Source organism: Vicia villosa, linkage group LG6, assembly GCF_029867415.1.
Source record: "Vicia villosa cultivar HV-30 ecotype Madison, WI linkage group LG6, Vvil1.0, whole genome shotgun sequence".
In the NCBI taxonomy this organism is placed as follows: Eukaryota; Viridiplantae; Streptophyta; class Magnoliopsida; order Fabales; family Fabaceae; genus Vicia; species Vicia villosa.
In genome coordinates, this window is record NC_081185.1 from 155,017,864 (window position 1) to 155,034,710 (window position 16,847).

Consider the following 16,847-nt stretch of genomic DNA (forward strand, 5'->3'; position numbering starts at 1 on the left):
AAGCATAAAAAGAACATAGTTCACCATAGATCCACAATTAAACCACTTCCTAGCCATAAATATTTTTTTCCTTCACTTTTCTCACGTTTGATACATAACCTAGTGTCATTCCAAGCAATGCAAATTAACTAGACAACTACATGTAAAATCATAGCATAATCTCCCATACTCTTTGTTCGGCCATATATGAATTTAAATAACTAAAAAAGAGCCTAGAATCACTAAGGATAACCACCTGGTAACCTAATCACTTATATATCTTATACCATACAAAGAAAGCTAAATCACATGTGACAAATAAATAATAAGTTGACTCCATCAAACTCCCACACATATGATCAGAGGCACCATCAGGGTCAACAAACACCCTCTGCTTAAACACATATTCTTTAGATGTGAAGTTATCTTACCGAAGTTGTCGAGAACGGCACCACCTTAGAGAGAACCAAATTAATCCAAATAAGAGCGTTGAAAGAGTATTGTGGTGTACTTTTCGTTTATATCGTATCCACAGGGATTGCGATATCATTGCCGTTCTATAGCCTATTTTGTCTTGAATTAATGTTACTTTAGTTTTGGGTTTGCATAAGATCATTCAACAATTTTAGTAGCAAAGAGTAAATTGATGAAAGTTCTAAGTTAAAGAAAATGTATCAAGATTCGATTTCATCGACCTAAATTTGTATGTCTCCTTATAAATATATGTATATGAACTCGTTAACGATCAATATAATTACGTATCGACGTCTATACCGTCTGTGTCCGCAATGATATAGCTAGATTTACCGTATTGTTTAACCGACGATTTCTCCACCGTTTAAACAATACAAATAACGTTTTAAAACCGATACTAAGTAAACATCAAACGCTAAATCCATGTCTGCAACTTATAGTTTGATAGATGATAAAGTTAGGTCTAGATACAAACATTGATGTCTCAAACACTTATACCAAATAAAAGCTTTAATAAACAAACTAAACCATCTATATTGATCATCACTTGTTCATACATAATATATTCACAAGAAATACATACAAAAGACTAGGAAGATTACATCTTATCTTGATACAAAAGAGATTTAGCTATCCATGAGAATGGTAGCTTGCTCAAGAAGGAAATGATGAAGAACAACAAGCATCTACGACGATTAATCGACGATCAAAGCTTCGATTCTTCAATTCTCAGTTTGCTACAGTAGATTTGGTTCCTTGAGCTCTAAAGATGATCAAGAAGAAGGAAAATATCTGAATTTTTCTTTATATAGGATTTCTGAAACCTGTCCAGGGCGCGTCGCGCCCTCCAGCGCGCTACGCGCCAATACACTTAAAAGATAAACCACCAAGACGCGCGACGCGCGCAACTCTCTGCCTCAAGCTTCACAAAATATCTTGGCCAGGGCGCGACGCGCCCATATCACCGCGCGACGCGCGCATACTTCTGCCCAGCAGTCTTCAATCAGGGCCAAAACAAGCTCCAAACTTCCCAAAATTGGCTAAAACCTACAAAATCATAACTAAAACACATATTAACATAAAATGAAAGCTTAAAATTATAAACTATAAATAATTATCTAAAACTTCAGAGAATTAAAAGCATACTCGATAAAATCGGTCGAAAGGTGCCACTAATTAAACTAAATATTAACACAATTTGGCACCTAACAAAGAGGCAGTGCCAAGGTCGCAACTGGAGTAAAATGAGCATAATAAACTATTAATCATAGGTTATTCATGCTCAAAACATTTCATCTGCCTGAAATTCTCGATAATATTACCACCAACCATCTAACCCAATTCCCCCACAGTCCACTATGAAAGATTAATTAGTGATGGTAAAAGGCCTAGGGTACCTAACCGTAAAGGGGATGTTTCCACCCCTATGGTCCGCCCAAAAAGGAGTTTGAAGACCCGACTCCACTCTCTTAAAGATGTCATCCATAAACCAATCAGAAGGATCACCACCTTTGGACCCATGTAGATACACTCATTTTAACCAAGAGGATGAAAATCGAAAACACGAATATCTACCACCTCTTAAATCAGAAACAACTAGAGATCCATATGTAGTTGTCAGTAGGGATGTAAATGGATATCTATATAGACAGATATTATGATAATCGTGTTCGTCCCGTTGGATAAATATGATATCCATATCCGCCCCATATTCGTATGAGTATCCGTTAAGCGGGTAATCTACAGGTTTTAAGATATCCGCAAATATTCGTGGATAATATTTTTTCTAAAAATATTTTTTGAAAAAAACATTTTTTAAACTTCTTTTAAAGACTCAAAAGTTATTATCACATAGCATTCATACAATTTGCTCTCAATTTAACAACAAAATTTTATCACATTAATTTTCTTCTTTTTTTACCAAAAACATAATAACATCCAAAACATAATATCCATGCATTTAATTTTTAACCAAAACAAATAAAAGAAATTGTCATTGTGAATTATGGTGAAAGAGCATCCAACAGAGAAGTAGAAAGGGAGACACTGGTTAGATAGAGGAATGGTGGTACTGGTTGGTTGGACGGTGGAATTTGTTGAAGTGATATCTGAAGTATTGAAGAAGGTTAAATATAATATGACCAAATATGATTTGTATGAAATATGAAAGGTTTTCTTCAAAGAAATTTTCGAAAAATAAAATAAAATAAGAAGATTAATTTTGTTATAATTTGAAAGGACAAAGTATAATAAACTAATGATATTTAAATAATGTTTATAATTTATTAACGGATACAATATCTGCGGGTATGAATATCATTCAATCTGTATACGTATCCATTAACAAACGAGTATTTAAATATCAATTTATTTTATTCGTAAATATCCATTAAGCTACCTGCCCCGTATCTGTGACGGGTTTTATCCACGGAATTCTGTAGGTACGAATTTTTTTGTCATCCCTAATTATCAAAGTATGAACCCAAAGGTCAGAAGCACCAAAGATTAACCTCTACCTCCATTTGGCAAATATGGCTAGATTAATGGAGATCTCTAACCCTCAAGTCATCTTTACTCTCCAGCTTATAGACACCAAACCATTTAACCCAAAATATCTCAAAATCTCATTTCACACCTCCCTATAGAAACCTCATTTGGATCCATACTGTTTTTTTTCAAACCTTCATAGGAGTTTTTAAAAGAAAGGGGGAAATAGAAATAACATTAAACACATAATTAAAGAGAACATATGACCTTCCAAACTAATAAATTTTTGCTTCTAAAATTGAGCCTCTTGGAAAGCTGATTAACAAAGGTCCGAAGTCTGTTCAAAACGCCTAAACATAGCTTATCTTTAAGGCTCCACATTTTCTCAACTATAGGGTTACCCACCAAAGGTTTTGTTTCATAAACAACAATAAAAGGTTTTGTTATCACTAATTAGTACAATTACTAATAGCGGTTTCCTCATTAATATTCCATTTTGTGGGAACCTTATGCAACACGATTTGATAGACCCGTGCAAAGCAGGAAATTGAAAGATGCATGGTCCCCTAAGTACTCATTATCCATATGCTTTGTTTGGTTCATTCCAATTGATGCCTACCTTACATGTAACATAGACAATGCAAGAAAGAGAAAGTAAAAGGTTCATCCAACTAAAGTTTTTTAAAGTTTAGTGGGTGGGATATACCAATACCACCTTCCTTTCAAATATAAGACACTCTTAACAAATTTGTAGAAAAGTCAGTGGTGCAGTTTAATCAGTTTTAAAACAAACACTTAAAGCATAGTTGCATGTGGTGGTGCTGTGAGCGTGATATTATAAAACTCCAATATAGGACCACATGCATGCATCTTTTTTTTTTTTTTTTCCTCATTCTCTTACTTTTTCAACTTTGTGAAGTTACAAATAACCAAACCCGTGATTAATGCTAACTTTTCTTCGTCGAAACATACAAGTTCTATCTCTTTCATGTAATTGTTTTTTAACTAACACTCCAAATGTGTCTGAGTTGGAGAACAGAGATCTTATATGGCATGTTAATTTGTTATTCCTTTTGAAATATTTCCAACTCACGTGTGGACAAATGTAACAAATAATATTCAAACACGCTTGTAAGAGTTTTATATGATATCTATTGGTTATATTAGTCTTGTGAAATTAATAAAATCAGATATAAAATAAGAGTCAATGTATTATGGGTCTATAAACACTAGTTCAAACATAAATAATTACTAGTTTTAAGAAAAAAAAATGAAATTTACAATAATAAAGAAAATAAATATAAAATTTATTAAAATATTAAAATTTACAATTAAATCGAGTTCATATTAAACATTTTTATAAATATAATGTGTATTATGAGCTATGAAGCACACATATCAATAGAATTATAAGTGTTGGAATCTTCAACAATTTTTTACACTCATATGACACGTGTTAAAATAGTGACAAAAATATTTGAAAATATGTTAATTTTTATTTTCACACTCTTTGAATCAATATTTGACATTTATATGACACTCATATGAAACATGTTTGACAATTCAGCCACTTGTATTTTTAAAAAATTCTTCTTTGACCTAACTTATATATTTATTGGTCAAATCACATACACGTCTAAGAGAGTTAAGATGTATCGAGTCAATGTTAATCAATTAAGAGTTGAAGGGTAGACTTGTTTTATGTGATGTTATGTTGGTTATTGGCTATAAGGTTTCTAGGTGGGTGGGTAGTCTTGTTCCTCTTTCGCACTCGATTTTAGAGTTGTTTTCAGGTGTTCTAGGGGTTTTTTTTTGGCTTTATACCACCGGTTTAGTCCGGTTCGGGGGCGAGTTCTGGCATCAAGTGGTTCCATCCCCCTTCCGATCGCAGTTGCGGGGGATCGAACCGTGGTTCTCCCTACCAAGTCCAGCGCCAATCACCACTGGACCAACTAACGATTGGTGGGGTTTTAGTCAAGGTAAGAAGGCATCTTTAAGTTTGGTTTCAGTATGACATTTATTGGTTTTGACTATTTGGAATTTGCGTAGTAAAATAATTTCTTAATTTGAAAAGCTTGACGATTTGTCACTAGATGACATTGATTATTTGTTTGGCTTAGAAGTGGGTTCATACTGATGCACCAAATTTTGACTTTTATCTAATAGATTGGAAGCAATCCCCACTCATGTACTTAAGCGTAAAAGGTGTGTTGGGTGGTCATTGGTTCTCTTAGGTTGTGTAGGTGGTCTCGCTTATCTTCCATCAACTTGATTTATCATGAGGTCTCTTGCTTGTGGCTTAGTGTTGGTACCTCTATTTTTTTATTTGGTGGTGGTTTTTGGGTTTTTTACTTGTTTTTTGTCTGATTGCTGTTATGGAGCACCTCTTACACTCTTTGTAATATGTAAACATTGTTGGGTTTGAGCTTCATTTCTATGTGGACAAATTCTCAAATATGTTAGTCCATTTATATCTCACATATCTTAAGTGGAGATGGTCATTTTAGGGTTGAGAGAGATAGATAGATAGAGAGAGAGAGAGAGAGAGTAAAAAATCAACTTCAAAAGAGAGAAACAAAGAAAGACACCAATTCTCATTTTCTTACAATCCGTCTTAGTAAAACATAAATTTTGAATTCGTTAACTGTTGGATTGAGATTATTTTTTGAGGACAAGTTGACATAAAATGTTTCTACCTTTTGACAATTTGAATTATCATATATTTATGTTTTATACTCATAGGTTCTTGAAGTTTGGAGAATATTATTTCTATTTTTTATTGGGCTGTTATTTTGAGTTAGTTTCTTATGAGAATGACATTAAAGCTCTTGGTTGGGGGCTATTTTACTGTTGAGTAATGGAGTCATATACAAATATGATGATTGTATTGTTGAATGGTTCTAATTATCATTTGTGAAAGGGAAAGATGAAAGACTTACTATTTATATAAGTGGAAGAGGGATAAAAAAAGGCATGAAGGATAAGTCTAAACAAAGAGGTTATGAAGATCATGATGATGATTGCGTTACTACTGCTACTAGTGATGATCTTGTAATTCTTTATTATCACGAGTTTTTTATTTCCGTATCATATGAGAGCATGTGGATATTTGACAGGGGTGCAACATTTTATGTTACAACAAGGAATGATTTCTTCACATCTTATACTTCTAGTGACTTTGGAGTCTTGAAGATGGGTAATGATGGTGTACTTAAGGTAATTAGTGTTGATGATGTTTGCTTGCAAATCAACATGAGAATTCAATTATTGTATAGAGGTGTCAAACATGCTCCATATGTCCGCTTTAATTTAATCTATGTGCATATGCTTGAAGATTGTGGTTATGACAATCACTTTGGTTCTGGAAATTGGAAACTCAACAAAGGTAACTTGGTCGTGACTCGAAGGGATAAACTTTCTAAACTGTATTAGAAAAAGCTTTGGTTGATAGGGACATTGTGAATTGGGTAGTTAGATGTATGAAATGGTGTGTACAAAGCCAGCTATAGCAAATGTTATTAGTGCAATCAGTAGATTTTTTTCAAATCTAAGTAGAAAGCATTGGAATATTGTAATATAGGTTTTAAGGTATCTTTGCTGTACTACTTATATGAGGCTTTGTTTTGGAGGAGATAATCATATTCTAAAGGGGTACTCTGACTCAAATACGGCTGAAAAAATTGATTTCACGAAATCTACTTCACGCTACATGATTAAATTTGCAAGGGAGTTGTGGCTTTCCAGTCCAGATTGCAAAAGTGTGTAACATTGTCTACTATAGGGGCGAAGTTTATTGGTATTACGATAACATGCAAAGAGTTGTTATGGTTGAAGAAATTTTTGGAAGAGCGTGAGTTTGTTTAAGACAGATATGCGTTATTAGTTGATATTCAAAGTGTTATTCAGTTTGATAAGAATTTGACTTTTTGTAATAGGTAAAAAAACATTGATGCGAGGTATTATTAGATACATGATATTTTAGATGCTAAGTTGTTGGAGTTAACTAAAGTGCATATTGATGATAATGATTCTGATATGATGACTAAAGAGTTACCAAAAGGAAAAATTGAAGCTTTGTCGTGATATCATTTGTTTGACAATTTCCTCCACATTCTTATGAAGGGAAGATGTATTGGGTTTGAGCCTCCTTCCTAAGTGAAGAAAGACACAAATATCTTAATTCATTTGAGTCTCACTTATTCTAAGTGGAGAGGGTCATTTTACGATGGAGAGAGAGAGAGAGAAAAAAATATAAAATCCGTTTCAAAATGACTCATTATTTAATTATAGGGTTAAATATGTTTTTGGTCCCTATAAATATCTTAAATTTCATTTTTAGTCCCTATTAAAAAAATGACATATTTTAGTCCCTATAAAATTTTTATGCATTCAATTTTAGTCCCTGTTATTTTTTAAAATTTTGAAAACTGTTTAATTACCCTTAAAATTTTAAAATTTTGAATAATTTTTTTCATACGTGTTTAGAATATTATAAAATATTTCTTCACCAAATTATAGAATTTTTTATAATGAGAAGAATTAAATATGAATTTTTTAAATTTATAAAGATAATGATAAAAGTAATGCAAATTTCGACTTACAAATCAAATTTTGAGTTTCTTTTTTTTTTTTGAGGAACTTTTATAACGTTCTGAACATGTCTGTAAAATAATCATTCAAAAATACACATCGGTTTAACAGTAGGGACTAAAACTATGTGCATAATAATTTTATGGGGACCAAAATATATCATTTTTTTAATAGGGACTAAAAATAAAATTTGAGATATTTATCGGGACCAAAAACATACTTAACCCTTAATTATATTGAAGTTATTTTTGGCCTGGACGACCATGATTTTTCACTCTCACATTAAAGCTTTTCACATTAAAATTAAAATATCAATGTTGTCTTTGTATTTTTATTTATTTTATTTACTATCATATATTTGTTGTTTTTCTCGTAAATTATTACAAATTTGTGAAATTTTATTTTCGCTACTTATTGATCGTTATTGTAAATTAATTTCTCATCAAACACTTCCGGTTGGGAAGACTTTCTTCCATCTTTAAAAAACCCTATGCCGTACTGGATCCCCACTTACCTATGTAAAATTGGACATATATTTGGAAACATGTGGGGTTTAATTAGGCAGTAAAAATATAGTATATATTAAGTAGGTAGATGCTATTGGAGAAAAAAACAACAAAGAGAGTGACAGCGATCTAACAATACATCATATGAGACAAAAGAGATGGCACTGTAAACATCAACACTCGCTGTTTAGAAATCACAGATGGTCCAAACCAAACTAGAGTAACAATAATATTAAAAAAAAAAAGAAAGTTTTAAAAATAAAATTTAAAACTATATATATTAAGTCCTATATATCAGATTTGTAACCCTCTCATCTATATCTTACATTCATGTGTTAAGTTTATAAAGAAGAGAACAAGGATGGAGTCATGCACCGATGACAGTTGAAGCTGCCAGCATGATCTGAGCTTTCTTTCTTTTAGTTATATCACCTCTATGAACTTAAATATAACCTAAGTCTAGAGAGAGTATATGTGGTAAGAACTAAGAACAGATCATGTCGGAGCTTCACCTGTTGAATGGAAGCATTTCAAGTTGAGTTTCATCCAGGATGCCAGAAAAAAACAGAAAAGGTTTGATTTTAATTTCCTATTGATTTTAACTTTGAATGTGTATGATTGATTATATACAATCATGTCTTTCTCATTAATTGTTTCCATTTCCCTGATGTAGCCATTATACTTTAATCCAAACATCCTTATTATGCTTCATTCATTATGAGAGAAACGAGAATGGAAGATGTGTAAGAAACAATTGGGACAGTTTAATATTGAAATTACTTTATGCTCACATCTAAACATAAAATATATGATGGTTGAAATCGGCAAGACAAACGATTAATAGTTAGTCAAATTTTTCATCACAAAATGAGTGAGTCAAATTTTCCGACCCCTTTAGATAACTTGATGGAAAAGAGACTTCATTCTTAGAAGCATAGATATGCTAGTTTAGGTGGTAAAATGGTTCACCTTAATTCAGTGCTTAATGTTATCTTCGTCTTCGTCTTGTCTATTTTGAAGATGTCTATAAAGGTTTGAAAGACTATTGTCAAGTTATAAAGAAGGTTCTTTTTGAATAGGGTGAATGGTTTTTCTAAGTTTTCTGGATTAAGTGAGATGATGTTTGTAAACCAAAGAATAGAGAGGGGTTAGGAGATTCTTGTTTGCTAGATATGAAGCTTTGGTGTCTTCCTCTCTTTGTGGAGCTAGGACTAAGGGTTTTTCGGTCTACTTCTTTCTGGTGTAATCTTTAGAAAATTAGGATCGGGTACCAAGACTTCCTTTTGAAAGGATAATTGGTTTGTGTCCACACCCTGAAGACTACTTTCTGGCTTGTTCTTAAATTTTGTTGAGTCTGATGGGTTAAACGGGGAGCTTGGTATGGTAATTAATAAGATTTTGACTTGAGCTCTTAGCTGGAGGAGACTCTTCTTTTTTAGAGATTTACATGTTATTGAGGAGCTTCCATCTCTATTTCGAGACACCAACCTTGCTCTAAATGGAGATAAGTGGATCTGTAAGCATGCTAGAGATCATAATTTCTCAATGGTCTCTGTTTACCTTGTTTAGAGGATTAATTTAATCTCTTCTCATGATCTTCGGATGGAGAGTCGGGTCCTTCCTCTTATCTACTTTTGTTAGCAGCATTTGTCAAATGAACTCCTAACTAGAGAAAACCTATCTAAGAGAGGGTGATTCCAAATTTTAGTAGGATTTGGTTGTCCTTTTGTGATTTTTTTTTGTTGAGATGGCCACTCATCTCTTCCTCACTTGTGAGCTTGTCTTGTCTATCTGATATATAATCATTAAGTGGTTAAGGGTGGCAGATGGTTATCCATAATGAACCTAGAATACTTTTTTATTCTTTTGTTTCTTTACGAGGTATGATTAAGCATAAGAGTGATTATTTTTTTATTCAGCACACGGTAGTATGGTCCATCTAGCAAAATTGTAATGATGTTATATTTAATGAAGTCACATTTATAGTAAAAGAGTATTGCTTTGGCTTGGAAATGGTTTTTGGAAAAATAAGGGGGTGTACTCTTGAACCTTCTATGAATGACTTCTGAACCATATCATCTACCCACATTTTTAGTAGATCGAGTGTTTCCATTGGTTTGAAGTTAGGTTATGACTTTGGTTTCTATGGTATTCTTATGATGAAATCTAATTTGTTGATGGTGGATCTGACTACTTGAGGTCTAACATGTTTGCAAAGAGTTTGACCTTGTCAGTATCTTGGACTTTTTCCGAGGGGAACTCTTTACTAGTAGTGTTGGTTTAGTTGTTTTTGTAGTTTTTTCTTTCTTTACTTGTATTTTTTTTTTGTTTAGTTTTTTTCCTCTTTTTGTTGCCTTTTGGCACTTCTTGTGATTAGAGGTTTGCTTTGTTGTATTTTAGTGATTATTCACTCCCTTTTTAATGTTGGTGTAAACCCTAGAGGCCAATATTTTTTGTTAAGTCACGTGATATTTTTGTGACTTGGGTAGCAGTGATGTGTTTCTAGATATTGCTCATTGTTTATTATGTTAAATGTGTGATTTAATATAATTGCCAACGTTGCAAAAACCTACAGGGTCACACACATAAGGACAGGTTGATGAGAGACAAAGAAAATAAGGAGTCAAGTCAATCCAATGGCTTTGATCTCAAATTTTCCCTGCTACAATAAGACATTTCACATTAAGTAGAATATGCATTTCACATTGAGTGACCTTGTGATTTAACGTAGAGTGTTATGATAAGTTTGTTATATATCACATCAGCTAACTGGCCAAAGTAAAAAATTGTATTTCATATCGATTCTAATATAATACCAAAATCATAAACTCACTTTTCACCTAGGGTCTTCTTTTTAGCCAAAATAATTAACTTGCTTAACACTTTGAGTTTACAGTTTAGTTGAGGTGATAACTTTCTTTTCACCTCAGTCGTGCAATTTACCCGAAGTGATAACCTTGTCAATTCGGGTCTTTTTTTACAATAAACAATCTCATTTATCAGATGAAAAAGATAGAGTATAAACATAGAGAGAGAGAGAGGGAGAGATTGTGTTATGGAATTTCCCATCCACAAGTTAACAACAACACTAATAACCGAGAAAAACAAACTATGGACGTCTAAAAGCTTTGAGAACTTAGAAACCAATAGAGAGTTACCAATCCTAATCCTTAATCCAAGCAACCAAGCAAAATTCTTCCGTAAGAGCCAAGTGAGTTTTGGAAACACAATCTTTATATATATATATATATATATATATATATATATATATATATATATATATATATATATATATATATATATATATATATATATATATATATATATATATATCTAGTTACTGATCGTTTATTTTGCTTTATCATGCTCAATTCGATTATCCAGGTTCCCAAGATTGATTAATCTCACAACTTGTGGAGGAATCATTTGTTGATTGGAATGAGGAGTTTGAATTGTCGTAACCCTAGTTAGATTCTTACTCAAAAAACAATTCCTTCTTCCAAGCTTCTTTGAGGCATTTCATCAAATACCTTGAGCACAAACTTATGAAACCTAAACCTAAGAACAACACACTTAACAGAACAAACCAAACAAGGAACAAAAAAACCACATAAAAATGATACAAGACACAAAACTCTTTTGAGGCATTTTGTCAAACACAAAGAGTGCATCATTAACCACTAAAACATAAAAACATGGAACATAAAATAATAAACCGAATTAAAAATCTCTGTTAGAAATTTTCATACTTTATAACCATGGCGACTTCGGTGGTGGAAGAAAAAATCTGGGCAACGGAGTTGTAGGAGCAGCTACTTGAGAGAGAGAGAGAGAGAGAGAGAGAGAGAGAGAGAGAGAGAGAGAGAGAGAGAGAGAGAGAGAGAGAGAGAGAGAGAGAGAGAGAGAGATGCATCCACCATTATTGCATTTGAGATGTGTAGAAAACCCATAATTAACTTGTCATTTCTTGGTGGTGGTGGCCACAAATTAATAAAAGGAAACCTGACTGTTGGTAGTGGTAGAGAGAAAGGAATTCAACAAAACTAAACCCTTTAATTAACTCATAAGAGATTATTTGGGCTAGTAACCAACTAGCTACCAACTTAAACTTTTTCTGGTGATTTTATCAAAATGAGAGGGTCCTTAAAAACATTTGGTGATGGTGTCATAGTTTACTTAGTAACTTATGAGTTACTCTAAACTTTTACATTACTCTGGTCACCCAAACACTTCCCTAAGTGCACGACCGACTAGGCAAGTGATAACACGTAAATTCACCGTTTATTTGACATGATTTGTTCATATTTTATTATCATTTTGTCTTCCATTTCTTCCTTGATGTTGGTATTTGTGTATGTTTCAGGTAACTTGCTGTTTATGAGCCTTGTACAAAGAAAGGAAACAAAACACCAGAAAAACAAAGGAAACGAGGCAGTTTGGACTCATGGCGGCCACCATGGCATTCACCATGATGGTAGCCACGAGGGCCCACCACCTCTAGGTCAAAAGACATAATATTTCCCATTTTGACTCCATGGCACTCGACATGGATCTGTGGCGGTCACCCCGTGCCAAAGTTCGCTTCAGTCAAAGATGGGCCTTACTTGGCCACCAAGTACCCAACTTCCTCCAAAAATCTTACCCACAAATCCAGCGGAACGTAACCAGCTTTTAAGGTTTTTAGTTTATTATAAATAGGGGGTTTAGTTCACTATTTTAAGGCATCCAAGCTTTTGTACAATAAGCCATATAGTTCACCATTAGAAAAGCCTTAATCCTTCACATCATGGCGATTATAGCGATTGATTTTTGTACTGGAGCTAGGAGCACCTTTTATTTCCAACAATTTATTTCATAACGCGTTTTATTGAAGCCAGCTTATTTCTTCCAGCCATTTACATTCTGCATAAGTTATTTCCTTGAACCAGATTCAATCCTCCGTTTGAAGCAGGTTTTAATTACATTCATTATTTATTTATTGTTGTCTCGCTTTATTTTCCGCACTTTTACTTTCCTCACTCGTTCTTCGTCTTCATTAAACCGTTTAACATGTTTTGTTTCAATTTCAAATCAAACCTTTTAATAATAGTCATAACTATGTCAAGCTAAATTATTTTAGTTGGAATGTGAAGACCGTCAATTTGACTATTCTAAATAAGTTGTTAATTAAGGAATTCTTTTGGGATTGTTTTGATTTTAATTATAGTTTTTATTAGCCATTATTTTTCGGTTTTTACGAAAGTAGAAACCTTTATAAATTGGGTAAGATCGAAATTCGTCTGGTACCTTAGATTTAAGTCCATTTATGAAAATAATGTGTCTTTGTGTGTGCGCGCGCACTTGCGTGCATGTGTGTGTTTGTGTGTGTGTGTGTGTGTGTGTGTGTGTGTGTGTGTGTGTGTGTGTCAAGTTAATATATTTGTAATTTTTTTTAGAATTTGCACTTGTGATTTTAAATAGAAACTCAATATGTGATTCCGATTTAGTATATTAAAAATATATTGCCGTGTTATTAGAATTTTTATAATTTATTTAGTAATGTTGGTGTAATTAAAGCCATGAGTTGCATTATACGACGAATCAGGCTGCTACTGAGGAGATGAAGAAGAAAACATTCTTGTCTTATAAACAAGGTTTGTTAGGTTGCTTGAGTTCTCGTTATTTTTTCCTTGAAATTGGATGATATGAATACTGACCAAGCTTCTCTATAATTCCAAGTCCATGCAAGTTTTAGCTTTTAAGTTTAAGTTAATATCTCTTCTTTTTTTCCTTTTAAAAATCGGATGATCATCCTATTTCTGCGGTCTGGATAGTAGGTGACAGATTTACAACATTCATTATTGTTTTATTTGTTATTACTCGCTTTTTGAGGTTTCTAGGATGACAAGCCGCTGCTCGGATACTCCGAATGAGAGTCACTGAGTCAACATTTGACTCATATCTCTCGCATCCACACAGTGAAACGCAGTGCATGATCTGTGTCTATGAAGTTAAAAATGAAGAAATAATTCACAGCTTACCATGCGGGTGTGCGTTCCATAAGAAATGCATGCTCGATTTTTTAATAAAATATGCTCCTACCTGTCCAAATTATAGGACAAAATTTTGAAATATCATTAGAGTTATTAATAAGGGTTAAATAAGTTTTTGGTCCCTATAAATATTGCATTTTCAGTCCCTCACTGCCTTTAGGCAACGGTTTTTACAAACAAACAAAAATCGTTGCCAAAACCAACTAAAATCGTTGCTAAAACTCAGGAGGGACTAAAAATGAAACTGCAATATTTATAGGGATTAAAAACTTATTTAGCCCTATTAATAAGCCTATGCACTAGGATTTCTTTAAAGCTTTTATTATTTAATTAATTTTTCGCCCATTAAGAATATTTGTATACGTGATTGGCGTGACTTGAAATAAAATATTTTTTATTTTCTATTCAAAAATCTGATATAAAAACATAGATTTTTTCTGATTAATTTAAAAATCCGGTATAATATCTTATTATGATAAAATTACTAATAAATGTTTTCAAAGCTACAAAAGATATAAAATTACTATGTCGAAATACAAGTATTACAAAGTTGTTCAAAGTTGCAATTGTACAAGTACTATGTCGAAATACAACTTACAAACTTACTAGTTATAGCAACCCAATTGTCCAATTGTATGAGTTCTGGTTATTTTGTCATTGAAACTTGATGATATGAATACTGATCAAGCTTCTCTATAATTTCAGGTCCAAGCAAATTTTAGCTTTTAAATTTAATTTAATTTCTCTTATTTTTTTCCTTTTCGGGACCAGATAATCCTCATATCTCTACATTCGGGATAGAAGTTAGCGAGTTTACAACAATTTTTATTTTTTATTTGTTATTACTTGCTTTTTTTAGGCTTCATCGACGATAAGCCGCTGCCCGAATACTCCGAGAGGGAGTCAGTGAGTCAACATTTGACTCATTTGTCTCGCTTGCACATGGTGAAACACAGCGGATGATCTGCGTCGATGAATTTGAAAATAAAAAATAATCCATAGCTTACCATGCGGGCGTGCATTACATAAGAATTGCATGATCGATTTTTTATTAAAATTTTCTCATACCTGCCCAAATTGTAGGACGAAAATTTGAGATACCATTAGAGTTATTAATAAGCCTATACACTAGGTCTACTTTAAAGTTTTTAGTATTTCTTTAATTTTTCGCCCATTAAGAATATTTGTATTTAAGTAATTGATGTAACTTGAAATAAAATATTTTTTATTTTCTTTTCAAAAATATGATAAAAAAAACATAAAATTTATACAGATTATCTTAAAAATCTGGTATAGGCTCTGTTTGGTAAGACATGTTTTCGAGCTTATAACTTATGTCTTATGTCTTATAAGCTCATATGATAATTTAGACCTGTTTGGTAACAGTCTTTTCATCATGAGCTTATAGCTTATTTTACTATTTTATAACTTATTTTCCAGACACTATTTTAAATAGCGTTTTAGCTTATGTCTTATAGCTTATTATTTTTCTCCCTTTTTTATCCTTATTATTTTAATTAATATCCATTTTTAACCCTTATAAATTATTTTAATTTAAAATAAAATAATTATATATTAAATATCTTTTATGTCATTTTACATTTATAAGTTAATTGAACCGCTAATTTTACCAAACATTTTAATTAACTTATAAGCTATCAGTCTCAACTATCCGCTATAAGCTATAAGCCATCAGCCATCAGCCATCAGTCATAAGCTATAAGCTATCAGCTAACTTATCAATCAACCGCTAATTTTACCAAACAGACCCATAATATCTTATTATGATAAAATTACTAATAAACGTTTGTAAGGCTACATAAGATATAAATATACTATGTAGAAATACGAGTATTACAAAGCTGTTCAAAGTTGCAATTGTGATGTGAAGCCATATGATTACAAATTAAAAACTTAATAGCTATAGAAACCCAATTGTATGCGTTATGGTTTTTTTCCCTTAAAATTGGATGATATGAATACTGACCAAGCTTCTCTATAACTTCATTTCCATACAAGTTTAAGTTTTTAAATTGAAGTTAATATCTCTTCTTTTTTTCCTTTTCAAGATAGGATGATCCTCCTATTTCCGCGGTCTGGATAGTAGTTAACGGGTTTACAACATTCATTATTGTTTTATTTGTAATTACTCGCTTTTTGAGGTTTCGGCGACGACAAGGCGGTGCTCGGATACTCCGAGAAAGAGTCAGTGAGTCAACATTTGACTCATATGTCTCGCATCCACACAGTGAAACACAGTGCATGATCTGTGTCTATGAAGTTGAAAATGAATAAATAATTCAAAGCTTACCATGCGGGCGTGCGTTCCATAAGAAATGCATGCTCGAATTTTTATTAAAATATGCTACTACCTGTCCAAATTGTAGGACAAAATTTTTAAATATCATTAGAGTTATTAATAAGCCTATGCACTAGGTCTTTTTTAAAGTTTTATTATATATTTAATTTTTCGCCCATTAAGAATATTTGTATATACGTGATTGGCGTGACTTGAATTAAATATTTTTTATTTATTTTTTCCACAAATCTGATATAAAAACATAGAATTTATACTGATTATTTTAAAAATCCGGTATAATATCTTATTATGATAAAATTTCTAATGAATGTTTTCAAAGCTACAAAAGATATAAAATTACTATGTTGAAATACAAGTATTACAAAGTTGTTCAAAGTTGCAATTGTGATATGAAGCCATATGGTTACAACTTAGAAACTTACTAGTTGTAGCAATGACAAAGCACGAGCATGAGATAGC

The 16,847-nt window shown here is 32.4% G+C and overlaps 1 long non-coding RNA gene across 1 annotated transcript; it reads left to right on the forward strand.

Moving 5' to 3' along the window:
• Positions 1–8,279: 8,279 nt before the first annotated feature.
• Positions 8,280–12,926, forward strand: LOC131610661 (uncharacterized). Its single transcript, XR_009286552.1, has 2 exons — positions 8,280–8,609; positions 12,400–12,926. It is a non-coding gene; the product is annotated as an uncharacterized LOC131610661 (long non-coding RNA).
• The last annotated feature ends 3,921 nt before the right edge of the window (positions 12,927–16,847 follow it).